Source organism: Engystomops pustulosus, chromosome 3, assembly GCF_040894005.1.
Source record: "Engystomops pustulosus chromosome 3, aEngPut4.maternal, whole genome shotgun sequence".
In the NCBI taxonomy this organism is placed as follows: Eukaryota; Metazoa; Chordata; class Amphibia; order Anura; family Leptodactylidae; genus Engystomops; species Engystomops pustulosus.
In genome coordinates, this window is record NC_092413.1 from 205,820,515 (window position 1) to 205,836,478 (window position 15,964).

At 39.4% G+C, this 15,964-nt stretch overlaps 1 protein-coding gene across 4 annotated transcripts in view; it reads right to left on the bottom strand.

Annotated features, from left to right (window-relative positions):
• KLHL29 (kelch like family member 29) overlaps nucleotides 1-15,964 on the bottom strand; it is a 613,218-nt gene that overhangs the window by 509,913 nt on the left and 87,341 nt on the right. For all 4 annotated transcript variants that reach the window (XM_072143641.1, XM_072143640.1, XM_072143638.1 and 1 more), the window contains exon 2: nucleotides 421-529. The gene's annotated coding sequence lies outside the window, so the exon portion shown is untranslated. The remainder of the gene's footprint in view (nucleotides 1-420; nucleotides 530-15,964) is intronic.

Genomic DNA, 15,964 nt, shown 5'->3' on the forward strand with positions numbered 1-15,964 from the left:
ATCCCTGTACTGTGACATCACTGTGTGTATTATCCCTGTACTGTGACATCACTGTGTGTATTATCTCTGTACTGTGACATAACTGTGTGTGTATTATCCTGTACTGTGACATCACTGTGTGTATTATCCCTGTACTGTGACATCACTGTGTGTATTATCTCTATACTGTGACATCACTGTGTGTATTATTCCTGTACTGTGACATCACTGTGTGTATTATCCCTGTACTGTGACATCACTGTGTGTATTATCCCTGTACGGTGACATCACTGTGTGTATAATCCTGTACTGTGACATTACTGTAGTTGGGCCTTGGCCTGTTGAGCGTATGAAGAAACTGTAGGGGTTTTCACAGTTTATTATGGTGATGTCCTAATCGCACAGTATCATAGATAAATAATTCCTGTATTTGGTCCTTACCTTCTATATCTTTCCAAAAAGTGGAATAAGTGTAATCCAGGATGGAGATTTCTCCTATATGTCCTTATTGCTGCTATCCCAATGTAATAATGAGGAGATCCTCTGGTCACTGTAAGGAGATGACAAGGAATGATTAGAAGAATCGGACACACTAATAACTCCCATGTTATTCACAATTCCACAATAATAATTAGGATCAATAATCAATAATACAAAAAAAACAGCGCCAAATCTGTCTACAGGTCATGCTGGATACTGCAGAATATTCAATGCTATGTAGCTGAGCTGCAATACCATTCACAACCTATGGATTCGAGTGGCGCTGTTTTGGGAAGCAAGTAGTCCTTTTTCATCTGCATTTCATGTACCACCTCATTAATAATACACTAATAATCAGAGGTTCATTTCTGATAACATTCTCATATCAAAAAGGTTGTCAGCCCCAATGAGTGCGGCGGCCCGGTGCATGAGTGGCGTCCGTGTTTATTGCACTTTAACAAGAGATTAGTGTCAGAGGCACAAAGCGGCGTTTTATTTTTAGTATAACGCTCCTGGACACTTGTTTATAGTCTGTCTGTAGCGTAATAATATTATTTAGTATTTAGAGATAAAAGACAAAGAGGCTTCAGTTCTGCCAAAACAAATAATCCCCGGAACGTCCGTCCTTATCGCAGCTGTGTAGGAAGCGCACTATTCCCTCAGCTTCAATGATTTTCTGCTCGCTTAGTATCTCTCGATTCCCAAATATAAGACAAATAATATCTATAAAATATAGATAATCACTGCCATGTGTTCATATCGCTTATATAGTACGACTCCAGCTCCAGGGCTGCCTTCAAGTTATTGGAAAATTGGGACACTGCCACAACCTTGGTGGTTCGCCATGGAAAGAGTTAATCAGGGATTCCCGTGACGGACAATTGGAGCCGCCGACCAGTGATGGGTCGTTCCCGAATTTTCAGTGAACGGTGGGAGTCAACTTTGAGAGAGCCGTTTCGGTAAACCGTTTCCAACAGGTTACACACGACAGGCCATGTGACCTATACTGGGGTCTCCTCCTCCTCCTGACCTGTCCCCTCTCTCTATTTTTAATAAAATCATCCTGCACTAGTCAGCTCCGAACAGTGAGCCGCTGATTTGATAAATCCCACCCCTTAATGTCTGACTCCGCCCCTGAACGGAGACTCCCTATATCATATTTAACATGGAGCCATTCAGGAGCCAGAAGAGCCAACTCCTTTTAGTGCGTGGAGCCTAATGATCCAGCTCACTGGAAAGAGACGGAGTTCCCATCACCACCACCGAGTTCTGGATATTTTTAGCATTAGTTCTATATTTTTTTTTACCACTCCCATTAAAGGCTGTGAAGTACGCAAATATTTTTTCCAGGACGGGACAAGGAAAACATTTCCTCTTAGCTAACTTGCTCGGCAGCCCCCTTCACATCAAGCATGACTTTCAGGAAGCCTAATGACATGAAGTGTGATAAAATCCAAACCAGTATAACTAACAGATTCATATCTGTAGACAGCGCTGTTTCGATGTGTTTGCATCTCGTCAGTACAGGGAAGAGGTTTAGCTGAGAGGCTTGTGACTAGGTTTGAGAAGGAAGAAGACTACTTCAGCAGCCTTACAAGGTAGTCAAGAGGCAATGTTCTTTGTCCCATCCTGGAAATGTATTTGTATATTTACCAGAATCCCCTAGTGGAGCATCAATGGCTGGACGTCTCCATATGCCACCCATTAGATTAAGAGACCCCCTAATCCATCCCTCGTATTTTTGAGTTCTGGCCCTACTGTAATCAGTATTTTGGAGTTGAATACCTACCAATAGTTCCAATCCGCATGATAATGGACCACACCTAAATTTAGCCCTCATAAGATTTATTATGCTTGCTCATTTTTCCCCACTTATAACACATCAACATAAAGAACTGTCCAACCACTTTCGAATATTTATAACATTGACAGCTGCCGTCTATGTTACCCACTTCATCTGTCGTGGCTTTTAATAGGGCTGATAACGATTATAGGACGAGCTTAGCTCTTCTATATCTGTAGTAATGATAATAATACATAATTGTACATCTTGGCTTCACGTTACCAATCAGTAAAGCTAGAAATACGCGCAGGGGACGGGCTCTGACAACCTCTTAGCCGGGTCATACACACTAATCATGTTCTACAATATGAGTACGGACATAAAAATCCCAAAAAATATACAAAACGCCACACATTTCCGATTCAGAATGGAACATAATGTCCAGACTGATGTTAAATTCTGAATTTAATGTGTAAATAATAAAAGACCACACACATTTCGCAGCCGGCAGCGCTACATGTTCTTTCCAATAAACCCCTTTTCATCGACACAAATTTCATCATCCGGCAGTCGGGGCAGCACACCCATCCTTCGCTATTGTGCACAACATAGAATGGAGACTCAAACAATGAATTTAAATGGGACAATTTCCCGGGATCAGAAGTATGGGCGAGCGAGGCGGCGAGGTGACGGAGGTGTAAATGAATACACAAGGAAGCCCCGGTAGACCGTCTTAATAGCACAGAGCAAAACATGAATTACCGCCGCAGAAAAATAGTCTTTTGTACCATATGTCTACGTCTACGAGAAATAGCTATGAGAGTACACGGCACGGGCCAGACCTCTATTTCGATGTAATAAGTTAAAGCTGTATACTCCGTCGGAGCCTTCGAAATGGTAGAACGTGTAGAATGACTTCGCTCGGGCTGGAAGAAAAACATTTTGAAGAATCCACTTGACTGCCAATATCAATTTGGCAAGGCAGTAATTTCACATAAATACAGTTAATGAGATGTATGCGACTGAGTGTACATTAACTACTGAGAGCCTTTAATTATAATTTATGGTGCACCAAAAGCGTATGATTTCCATAGAAATGTTAGGGAAAGAGTGCACTCACCATTCATTACATGGCGGAGAGTCTGAGCTCCCAGTCTAGTCGCGAATGGCAGGAGTGAAGAAGGAAATGTTTCTAAACATGACGCAAAAGGTAATGGACATAAAGCCCTACGAAAAAACTCAGGGATAATGGCCCTGACACGGGTAATGATAAGAGAGCGCTTCATTTTCTTATTGGACAGGTTGAATATTCGAGTGACCTTCTCGAGGATGAAAGCATGAGTATTGATTGAACCAATTAATGAGAGAGCAATAGATGAGGAAAATTGTCGGAGTGAAGCTTGTCTAGATAGGATTCTGTAATAGAATCTCCATGTGGAAGACTTTAGAAGGGTTTTCGATTAGGTCCTGCTCTGATAACTGGTTGCCAAGGTGACTGGACGAGATCCGGTGGCTCCTGAAGAAGCTTGTAGGATGGGTATGATATGAATACTCATCACTTCGTGTAATAACTTGATTCCTATAATACCCAAAGGGACAGGCAGGGGGCAGATTTTCAACTTTAACATTGTAAACTATGACGTGGGTTAGGTTCAAGAATTCAGGTTTCCTTTTTGGTATCCAGTGAAGGTGACAGGATGAGATATGGTGGCTCCCGGAAAAGTTAGTAGGATGTAAATGATATGAATACTCATCAGTACTCATAGAACTAAACTTATTTCTACAATATCCAAAGAGCCAAGCAAGATGGACAGTTTTACCTTTAACCCCGTAAGCTATGACTTGGATTATACTCAATAATTTAGAGTCCATCAAAGGAGACGGTATGACATCCCGTGGCACCTGGAGAAGCTTGTAGAAAGGCAATGATAGGAATACTTATCAGTTGTAGCAATAAACTTATTTCTACAATATCCATGGAGCCAAGTAAGATGCACAATTTTACCTTAAGGTATGACTTGAATTATGGTCAATGATTCAGGTGTGCTGTTTAAAGTCCATCAAAAAAGAAAGCCTGTCCATCCGTTAGCCGGTAGGTTGGGTAATCTACGAGTACTCATCAATTCTTTTAATCTGATTTCTACAATTCCCAAATAGACAAGCATGGAGCTCAAATTCACCTCTAACTTCTTGAACTATAATTTGGGTTATGTTCAAGGATACAGGTGACCTGTTTAGTGTCTGCCCAATGTGACATGAGGAGACAATGTCACATAGGAAGCATGCAAGATGTCAATAATATGAACACTCGTAAGTTTTTGTAATAGTCTGATTCCTACAATACCCATGGAATCAAGCAGGAGGCCCAATTTTACTTGTAGACCACTAAGCAGTGACTGTGGTATGATTAGGAGTTTGGGTGTGCTGTTTAATGTTTGCCCAAAGTGTTGGGAGGAGATCCATAGGTTCCTTAGGAAGCATGTAAGATAATAATGTGAATATTTAGCAATTCTTTTAATCATCTGATTACTAAAATATCAAAACGGAGGACACAGTTTCACCTATTACCCCCTTTGTCATGACCTTCATTAGGGTTAAGCATTTTTATCGTCCACCTAAGGTCTCATCGTCCATCTAAGTCTAAGGTCTCCGTAGGTTGGACATCTGATATTTATTTATTTCAGAATCTGCAATAGAAATCTGAGGCTGATCTTATTTGTGCAGTTATAATGCTGGCCTGGGGTTCCTCAGCCCCATCAGATAAAATATTCTGGCAGCCCATCACTGCTTAACTTCTGGGTCCATTATTTTATAGTGAAGGTTTATTAATAGAGATTTTTATTAAAGGGAACCTGTCACCCCATTTTCACATACAGCTGAAAGCCCTATTAGGTAACTTACTGACACCCTTATTTTAGCTAAAAATTGTTTCCCTTACATCCCCATGAATCAACTTTATGTTATATTAACTGGCATCAGAGAAAGCTTGTCTTGCTTGGCCCGCCCCTCCCATCTACTCCTCCCCATGCCGCATGCCTCTTCTCAGCATCTCATGTAATCAGGGTGACATCATCACAGGTCCATTAGCCTCCTCACATTAGAAAACTATAAACCATGTATATATCTGATCACATGCCTACATGGACTGCTACTCCTCCCCACCCTCCATGGAGGCATGTTGTGATTTCATGTGATCAGATACATGCATGAGGTACATGTTGCAGATGTTAAAGGATCTTAGATGATGTCATCCTGGTCACATGACTTTAAGTGACCAATGATATAACAGAGCTCTCTCTCAATGTTTCATACACAGAATTACAAACTGATTTTTGTATCATTTCAGCCATGGAAACGGACCATTTAGGGATAAGGGCAATGCTTTTTAAACCTTTTTTTAAATGAAGTCTTTTTTTGGGTGGGTTAATTTGCATGACAGGTTCTCTTTGGCAAGACAAACTTCTCTCCATCTCCATCTTCTACTATATTGGTGTCCCTCCACTGAGTCTCGCGTGGTTGGAATTTTGTTTCCTCTAGTCTCTACAATTACCTATCCATCAGTCCTATTAATACACTTATTAGACTTTCTACTGTCAGGTGGTTGGTCCTAACCTGGTACCACCCACCCGACAGTAGATAACCTAAAAAGCATATTGGTTGTTAAATTTACATCATCGATCTCTCGAGAACGGTGGGGGCTACAGAAGAAATTCCAATTGCGCCAGAATCAGTGGAGCACTATCTTTTAGCTGATACAAAATTGGCAGGAAAGGTCCTTTTAACATCTCACATTTATGAAAACATGTTTTTTTGGCCAGTGTCTGTGTAAACCCAGACAAAAAAAAAATTAATTAATACTCCAATCTTCCCTGGTACGTCTGAATAAGGTTGTGTAACAGGTACATCCCGCTATAAATAAACCACCATTCAGGGAAATTTTTTTCTTGCAGGCTCTTAAAAATCTCAGTCACAAAAACACATTCAAGCAAAAGTGAAGAGAGAAAAATGAAAGAACTAATGAATACTTGAGCTTCTTGTATTTAGGTGTACAGTACAGAGAGCAGACGGCGGTGCGCTCACGCCACAATGTACTCTCCGCAGAGTGGGCCGCAGCCATCGTTTGTCTTTGTTGCACTAATGAAAAAACATTGATTTTAAAATAATGAAGTACAGCAACGGGTAACACTGTCTTCATCGTCTATGTTCTTCTCGTCTCTTACCTCATATTGTACAACTCCACCCTAGCACAGACCAAGAGCACACAATATCATCCACGTTAGATGGTGGCCTCTTCAAATCCAACATCATAGATCGAAGCCTCGAACGGTTTTGGCTATCAATCCCATAAGGATAAGCCGTGATCCCTAGATTGGTTAGAAGGGTAAAACTTCTGTGCTCCTATATAAAATCCTTCCTATATTACCTCAGCCATCTTGGCTCCACCTTCTTCCGTTCTGAGACAGGAAGTAGCTGTCTTATAGCCGATATGTCAGCCATATTGTCCTTTAGACTGCCAGTTAGATCAAAAACGAATGTATACAGATAAATAGGTAGAATTAGAAAGTCCACTGTATCACTGTATTTGGACATCCCACTAAGGAGGGGTGCTGCTCTCCAAGGTTCAGGCAAAAACCTTCTTACAATAATCCAGGAATAAGAGGCAGCACATCCAATGGCAGAATTCAGGGAAGTTTTAGTAAGTTACCACCTTTTTTAAGCCTGCCTTTAATCACAAGTTGGATATCGGAAGGCTCTCTCTTTTCTACATATATTTATAAGAGGTCTTGCTGGGACCTGTGGGTACCACACCCTTCCTTTTTAGGAATGGTGCTGTCGACTTCTTCTTCTGAGAGGATAGATAGATAAATAGATATGAGATAGATAGATAGATAGATATGAGACAGATAGATAGATAGATAGATAGATAGATAGATGTATAGATAGATGGATAGGAGATAGATAGATAGATAGATAGATAAATAGAAGATAATAGATAGATAGATAGATAGATAGATAGATAGATAGATAGATAGATAGATAGATAGATGATGGATAGATATGAGATAGATAGATAGATAGATATGAGATAGATAGATAGATAGATAGATAGATAGATAGATAGATATGAGATAGATAGATAGGAGATAGATAGATAGATAGATAGATAGATAGATAGATAGATAGATATGAGATAGATAGATAGATATGAGATAGATAGATAGATAGATAGATAGATAGATATGAGATAGATAGATAGATAGATAGATAGGTAGGTAGATAGATAGATAGATAGATAGATAGATAGATAGATATGAGATAGATAGATAGATAGATAGATAGATAGATAGATAGATAGATAGATCGTTTGTTCTGTTTGTGTAGTGTATGTTCACCAAAAACAAGCCCAAAAACAAGTTCAGGATGAGCTTAAGGTTTGGTTCCGCTCATTTCTAAATACAAGCCGATATATAAATAGATAGTTGATAGATAGATATGAGATATGGGTGGATATATAGATGATGGATAGATAGATAGATAGATAGATAGATAGATAGATAGATAGACAGACAGATAGATAGATACTCTTGCAACTGCAGAAAAATCTGTGCCATTGAAAGAGATAAATATGATATAGATATAGAGAGAGAGGAAATGATAAATATGCAATAATTATAACTAAAGATACATATGAGACAAAGATAGATAGAAGATATGACAGATGGATATTAGATATGAGACAGATAAACGGATACTCTTTCAATTGGAGAAGAATCACTACACTGAACATTTGCTTTGCCCCTTGGGAAATATTTGCTTAGCACAGCGACGGTGATGACCGATTCCTAAGAATAATTTGGAAACGCCCCATGTTGTATCAGAGGACAAGTGATTGAGGAGCTTTCCATAGGTGCTGGATAATCTTTCCCCTATAGATGCTGTGACTATAGACACACGTGTGATTACCGCTCCTCTCTGAGCAGATCCAGTCTCCGTGACGGATAATCGAGCGACTCTCTCCGGGTTCATTAGAAGATTCATCATCTTCCATAGTCACCTGCAGGATAATGGCGCAGGTATCCGGATACTTCCACTACCTGATGTTTGGAGCTTGCTGTGCTGTTGACTTGGGGTTAAGATGTGTTTTAAGGCTTCTATCCAGAGTAATAATTGGGATATCTTGGGATTAGACATGTTTTTGGCAGACTTGAGACATTCGGACAGCATGTTGGCAGGGTTCAGCTGCGGGGTTTAGAATAACAGAGCTGCCTGCATTCTCAAGTAGATAAATTAGATTAGTCATTTTGAGCTGAATGCTCTTATACACTCCATGTAGACACGCCGCATGTTCTTATTCTTTCATTCTGAGATGAGATGATGGGTTTTTTATTCTATTTTTATTTTATTTTTTTTTTTGTTTTTTTTATTGCTGTAGCTTTTGTTCTTTTGATCGTGAATGTGTATTGTTCTGCTTAAAAAAGAATAAACAACAAAAGAAAAAAAAATATGGCTATACATAAAAAATGCTCAGAACATAAAATAAATCAGAACTGCTAGTAACTTAAAGGGAGTGTACTGCCACCGAAGTATAACACAAGCCAAATCGGCATTGCGCAGAGAACCTCAAAATCTTTCTAGAAATATCTTTTCCTTTTTGTGTGTTATCTGTCATTTTAGAGTAAATTCAAGTTTTATGTTTATGTAAATGAGCTTCTTAGTGCACTGGGGGCGGAGCTATGACTACTATTGCAACTGTTTTCTACATTTTCTTTTCAGCTTCTCTCTGTGTGGGATGTCAATCATTGTGTAAAGGGGTGCAGAACAGTTAGAAGATATGGCTCCGCCCCCCATGCACCAAGAAGATCATTTGCATAAATATATCTGCAATTTTGTCTATTTTGTAAACCTAATATCTTGGTCTGTGGGACCCAGTATCTCAATACATTACACAGAATGAGTACTGAATGCAAACCATCTAATACTCCATTAGTCCACAGGTGGCGCTACAGAAAAATTGACATGTGCTATTACAACAAGGATTACAGCAGATTTTGGTGGTGTCCTAATGGGGGAATTTTCTGTACAATGAGACACAGTACTCATATGTTTACAGAGGTTATAGATCATAGTTCACTTTTGGGTCAGTACCTGGACACATTGCCGAATCAGTGGCCGAACAGCGAATTCGGCAAACTGACGCAACAATGATTGGCCAACGGGACACCTGAATGCCAGGTCTCCTCAGCTCTAGTTATAGAGCATTCATCACATATTGTTCATGTAGGAGCTGGTAGACTCCCTTTTAAAGGGGTTTTCCAAAAGGGGTCTGTAAATGGTTTAAAAAAAATCCCAACTAATCACCTGATGCCTTTGAAGAGTATATGTGTCCCCACTGCACTCCACTTCCTGTACTTGTCCCTCCATAACAGGAAGTACCTGGAAATGCTCATTCAGCCAATTAAAGTCCGCAATGCTGACTCACCTGAGTGAATGGAAGCCATTTCCTTCTACTGCAAGAACCAATAAACCATCACAATGGCATACATTTGGAATTTTTGAAGATTTAAAATGTTTAAAGCCACTACCATTTATCACTGGAAACCGCACTTTAAGTAGTCCCCCTTCTTTGGTCCTGTCCTGATCTACTTCATTAAATATGTATTATTTCCCATCCTTGTCTTGAAGTTGCTTCTAATATTGTAGCTTTAATGGAGATGGCAAAATAAAAGAAGGCACACTGATCTTGATCTGGCTCTGGCTCCTGAGTCTTGTACTTCCGGGTTTTCACCATCTTGGCCCAGCCCAAAGTCCAGAGGGCTCATTGGACCCACTTGGGCCAATGAATGGCCTCCTCAGACGAAATGGACATCACTTCCTCTGACCACAGGATGTCACTTCCTGTGATGTACACAGGTCTGAGGAGGAAACCCATTGGCTGAAGAGGGTCATGTGAGCCCCATAACTTCCGAACCTGTGAGCCAGGCCATCCCACCGGAATTCCCAGAACTCCCAGAAAACCCTTGTAACTTGGTTGAGCTGCAATATCAGATGCAAGTCTTGAATAATGGCTCTTTTCTGAAAATAAAGTTCTTTTGTTTATTCTAACACAACTTTATCGATGACTTTCTGTAGACAGGGACGACAATACTGTCTAAGAATACTCGCACCTCTAATATAAAATGTGTTTTTATTTTTTCTGAGGAGCGACTAGTCCTCCGCATTCCTCAGCTTCTATTTCGGGCTTTTCCCAGCATACCATTCAGAGTAGAGTTACGCTGGTTGGACATTTTCGGCTCGCTGGGCTTTCAACACAATTTCTGGTTAATCCAGCGGAATCCGTCAGTCTCGGTGTTGTCATGTTATCATGAAGATGGTTGTAATGTAATCGAGTGAGTTAGCGGAATATCTGATCCCGCTGTAGACAGCCAGATCTTATCATGATCTATCCTCTAACTACTGCTATGACATGATAGCCTGACACATTTACAGAACTGATCTACAGTTTATGGAGTGAAAAGTAAAGGGGGACTCTGGCCAAATCGATACCCAGTGCAAGGCTTCAAAATAATTAGGGCCAATTAAAGAGTGAAATCTGATTGTGGGTGACCTCAAGCTGTAATCTGTCCTCTAACAGTGGGTGCTCAATTTATCTGCAGCACCCCCGCTGGGGGAATCGAGTAGTACAATGTTCCCTTTGAAAAGAATAGAATGTCGATGTAATGCATCTGTGTGCTGGGAAGCATCTGTGTGCTCCAGGAATAGAGATACTCTTAGTAAGAACCTTATCCAAGGGGATCTGTAACTACTCAGAAATATGTTTCTTATATTGCCAACCACTTAAAATCATTGTATATAGAGAGTAAGCAAGATTCAATAAAGATTCAATTTGCTGAAGCTTCATCGAATTTTTCCAAAATATTTGGTTTGGGTCTGAATCGAATTGATCCAAACCAGTGTTGCTCCAATTGTCCTGAATTTCTTTGTATAGCCCCCTATAGTCCTCTATGGCACAGAATTTTTTTTATTCAATAAAAATCTTGTTTTGTTAAAAAAAAAAAAAGCAGATTTGATTTGGTATAGAAAAATCGTCAGATTTGTAAAGAATCTTAGAACCAACTCATCAATGGGAGGTCAATTATACATTCGATAATCCACCGTGCTATCAGCCCCTTCAACGGGAACAGGAATAAACAAGAATGTTCCATCCACTAACAGCAAACAGACATCATGAATATGGGAAAGAACTGAAACACGAGCGGGAACAGTTATCACAGCTGCAACTGGAATTGCGACTACTGCCCCACCTATACTGCAGTTGGGGGTGGAGGGGTTTGTGTAGTGCGACTTTTTAGTCCCAAGTAGTAGTTTACCAAAAGTAAGTCTGGGTCTGGCATGCTCTGTTTTGGGACTTATTGGGTTCAAACATTGGATAATTCCGATAAATCCTTAAGGCAGCTAACTTTGTTTCGCTCCTTGATTCTACGTTTAAAAAGTCACAAACTGCGAAAAGTCTCACAAAAAGTCTCACAAAGAAAAAGAAAGCCATAGGAGTGATTCATGTCTCCCATAGAGATGTAAGTCATAGACCCAACATCCCTTTAATTTGAGCATCACTAAGATAACATAATACAGGGAATTTATCTCGACCTTTACGTGAACATTCTGGATTCAAAAAGTCACAAATTAGGGAATTTACAGATTTTTTTTACTGATTTTGAAAAAATAAAATTATACCACTCCTGGCACTTTAGAAAAAGTGGGTGGGGCATGGCTAGAAGGAGGTGGGGAGAAGTTTTAGAACCAATTAGAATACAAAGTTGGGATAAATTATAGCTATAAAGCAATTTCCTATGGTTTGCACAGAGATTCTGCCCCCAAAAAGATAAAAAATAAAAATGAAATATGAAAATCGAAATCAAATATTTGTATATAAATATGTGTGTATATTTATTATAGTAGTACACACACACACACATATATATATCACATACCACCCATTGTATGACAGGGAATGAAGTCTTATGGAATCACTACAATTTATCTACATGACATAAAACATGGAGCAATTTTCAGGGTGATTTATCAAGCAGAAGCTCTCGGCATCTCCACCGCTTTGCTTCCAGCTCCGCGTTGGCTTTTAGCTTTGATGCAATTTGGTTTACGAGAATGTGCAGGGATTATATGGCATAGCGATGGGTTTATTATATGACAGCGGTGTATCTTCCAGGCATATACAATAACAGTTATCATACCGCTCTATGAAGCCTTAATCCATCAGCACTGCCTTTTATTTAATGTCCGATTCCATGAAATTGTAATCATTGTGATGGGATGGATTATCTATGAACAGTGGGGAATGGGACATGGTCAGCAGCTTGCGGACACGGAAACACCTCCCACGGCAGTGGAGATCATAGAACGCAAAATCTAGTCCCTTCAAGAAAGCTAGGAGAAGAAATGAAGTATTTTTAAAATAAAAATAAATATTTGAAAAAAAAAAAAGGAAATTAAAATGAAAAAAAAAAAAAAAAAAACATATGTGGTATTACAGCATCCATAATGACCCAAATAATAAAATACTCACAATCCTTATACTTTATAATGAAGTACAATAAATAAAGCTAAAGAAAATCATCAAATTACAGTAATTCAGGAATCATAAAAGTATGACACCAATGGAAACGATAAGGCATCCTCTAAAAAAACAAGTCCTCACAAAGCTTTATACATTGGTCTTTGAATGCAGTGACACCAAATAAGAGCAGAGGAGAATATCAGGGTCAGGTGGCCCAAGCCTTCAGACATTGGTTTCTTTCCACCTCATGTAGTAGAGTACTAAGGGTCCATATTAAAGGCCAGGACAGATTGAACAAGGCCTTAAAGGGTTTGGCCACATTATCTCAAGTTTTTTGTGACGTGTGTGTAAGTGTGGGGAAGGATATCAGGTAATTTATCGATATTCATCTTTTCAAATTTCTGATATGTAAAGTGAAGCCTCCGGTCTTTTACCTCATCAGCCAGAGATTCCTGTCCATAAAATGGAGGGTCATGGGATCTCTACTTGTCCATGAACAATTGCCAGTTAGAGATCACATGACCCTCCATCTGAGTCTTTTTATTGACAGGAACGTCTGGTTGATGAGGTAAAAGACAGGAGGCTTCACTTTACATATCAAGAAAGCAGAGCAGAACTATTACTAGATGTATATTGATAAATTACCTACACACATTACAAAAAACATGACGTAAAGTGGCCAAACCCTTAAATGTGAAGGTATTAGAAAGGATTATCGTAAATGTTTTAAGGGAATCTAAAAAAGTGCATATACATCATGTGGTATCTAAATAAATTAGATATCCATTATCAGGAATTCCCGGTACAACCATCTCACAGTGCCCCTCTTCTCAAATGGCTGTATCTGGTACTGCAACTCCAGTCAAATGAATGCAAATGACCTTCTATTCCAAACATAAAATATGGCGCTGTTTCTCGTGATATACACAAAAATATATATACACTACTTCTCACCCAGTTCACTCTAACCATGCTCTAACCGTCATCATAAAAAGCTACAGGCGTTCAGCAGCTTCATTCCTGAAGTCCTTCGGGACGGGAGTCTTACAAGACGACAAATGAGACAGTCAGCCAGATCTGAAATTGTCCTCATGAAAGCACGGAAAGTCATCAAGCCGGGGCTATAATTCACATCAATAGGTCTATGAGTGACAAGGCCTGAACTACTAACGTTGGCTATGTAGTAGGGGGGGCGGGGGGTTTCGGGGGGATGGGTTTATCAGTAATTTACCAGAAGATGAAAATTTCACCTATTTTCCATTTCGCCAATAACTAGACGGAGAGTAAAGACAAGGAGAGCTGATAATTCCTCCCAATCCCTTATCTGCTGAGGTAAGATATTGTTACAGTACCTGCTAATGTACGGCTGCCAATTACCGCGGGCGGGCGGGTGGACTAATGTATTTTAACTGCTGACACAAATATATACTTAAATAACAGTGATTGATGAAAGGGGAATATATTACCATTGTGATGACATTATTATATAGAGCTAATCATGCAATAAACGCTATCCGTACAGGCGTACACCGGTTACTATCTGTGATGAGGAAAATCCTGAGAGCTCATACATTGCCGCTACAGGCCATAAATAATGCATGGCCACTTCATCTCACGCTACGTTCTCCATACTCCGCACCCCCTACCAGATAACGAAAGCTACAGGATATTCTAATGAGGTCAACACTAAACAGCCTAGAGCTTACCCCACTCTTAAATCCATCCTAAAGAGAACCGACGGCTAAGCCCCAGGGGGGGTAAAAGTAGCCGCGTCTCCAAAAATTTCCACCGAGTAAATTTTTGAATAGTGTGATTACCGTCATATAAACAGTACGCCGCAATAATTAGAAATTAGAAGTAAAAAACAAATGAGAAAAATCTAAAAGTTTGGGGATGGGGTAAAAAGTAAAAGCTTGAGAATTGTAAGAGAAGGTCGCGATGAGATGAGAAGAATCTGAATAGTGGTGGAGCCGTACGGAAGATGAAGACTACTAAGGTTTTGGTAGGTCTTGGTCTTTTTCTTTTCTTGTCTTCACTGATTCTTGGGCTCTAGTATTTTTTACTCAACATTTTTACATGCAAGTTCACAGAATTTTGAGCAAATCAAATAAAAAGGCATAGAGTAATATTTTACATGGCTGTTGGTTTCTTTAATCTCAAAAAGTTGCAAAAATTTGTGCAATTTGCTCCATTCTGGACATAAAGTGAAATTACAAAGCCGGTGAAACTTCCATGAAGCTGAAATTTTTTGAAGGTCAGTCCTAAATTAGATGTACACCAAAGAAACCGGAAAAAACTGTGTGAAAACAAGCATATTTTTAAAAAAAAATTCACTAGATCATTGATTTCTTTTGAGGAAGGCTAAGAACAGAGGTCACTACTGGAACATAGACAGATCCTTCTTCAATATCGCCTCGTCAACAGCTATTCCTCCTGATAACCAGAATCGGGCCAGGTGTTTTTAAGAATTTGCTGCCAACAGAACAAAAAAAAAAAGTTAAAATGTTGAAACTCAACATACCTGATCCTACGTTCACGTGGATATAATCGTGGAGATGAACCTTCACTTTATCATCCCAGTGATCTGAGGAGACTCTGGTGGAGAAGAATACAACCCCAATAAAGGACCTTAAAGGACCACTAGGAGATTTCCTAATTTGGAGGCCTCTAAGGTCCAACAACTTAATGGAGTGTGGGTCCTATAAAAAGTTGATCTGGTTGGCCCAGGGAATCCCAATCCAACTTTGTCCTGCAGGGATATATGGTCCATATTTCACACACTGATCCTGGCTGTCTAAAAATGGAGCTAAATAGTATTATTTAGGAATTATATTTTTCAGGAACTAAAAAATAATAACAGGATTGGCATTTGATGATGGGAAAAATATTTCAGGTAAAATATGTAATTTTTTTCCTAGAAACCAGGTCAAGGGTACTTCGGGAACTTTTATGTTTTCACATTATTTTGTGAGTTTTTGTTAATTTTGTATCATTGTGTATTTTATCCGCAATGTTCTGTATCAGCAAAAAAATGTAAAAAAAAATTGCCCATTTTCTAGCACTCGGATATCCTTTATTGTGAACTACTGGAGGCCTTGATATTATCATTCTGTTTTTGCCGAAGAGGAAAAAACGAGATGGTCGTCGCC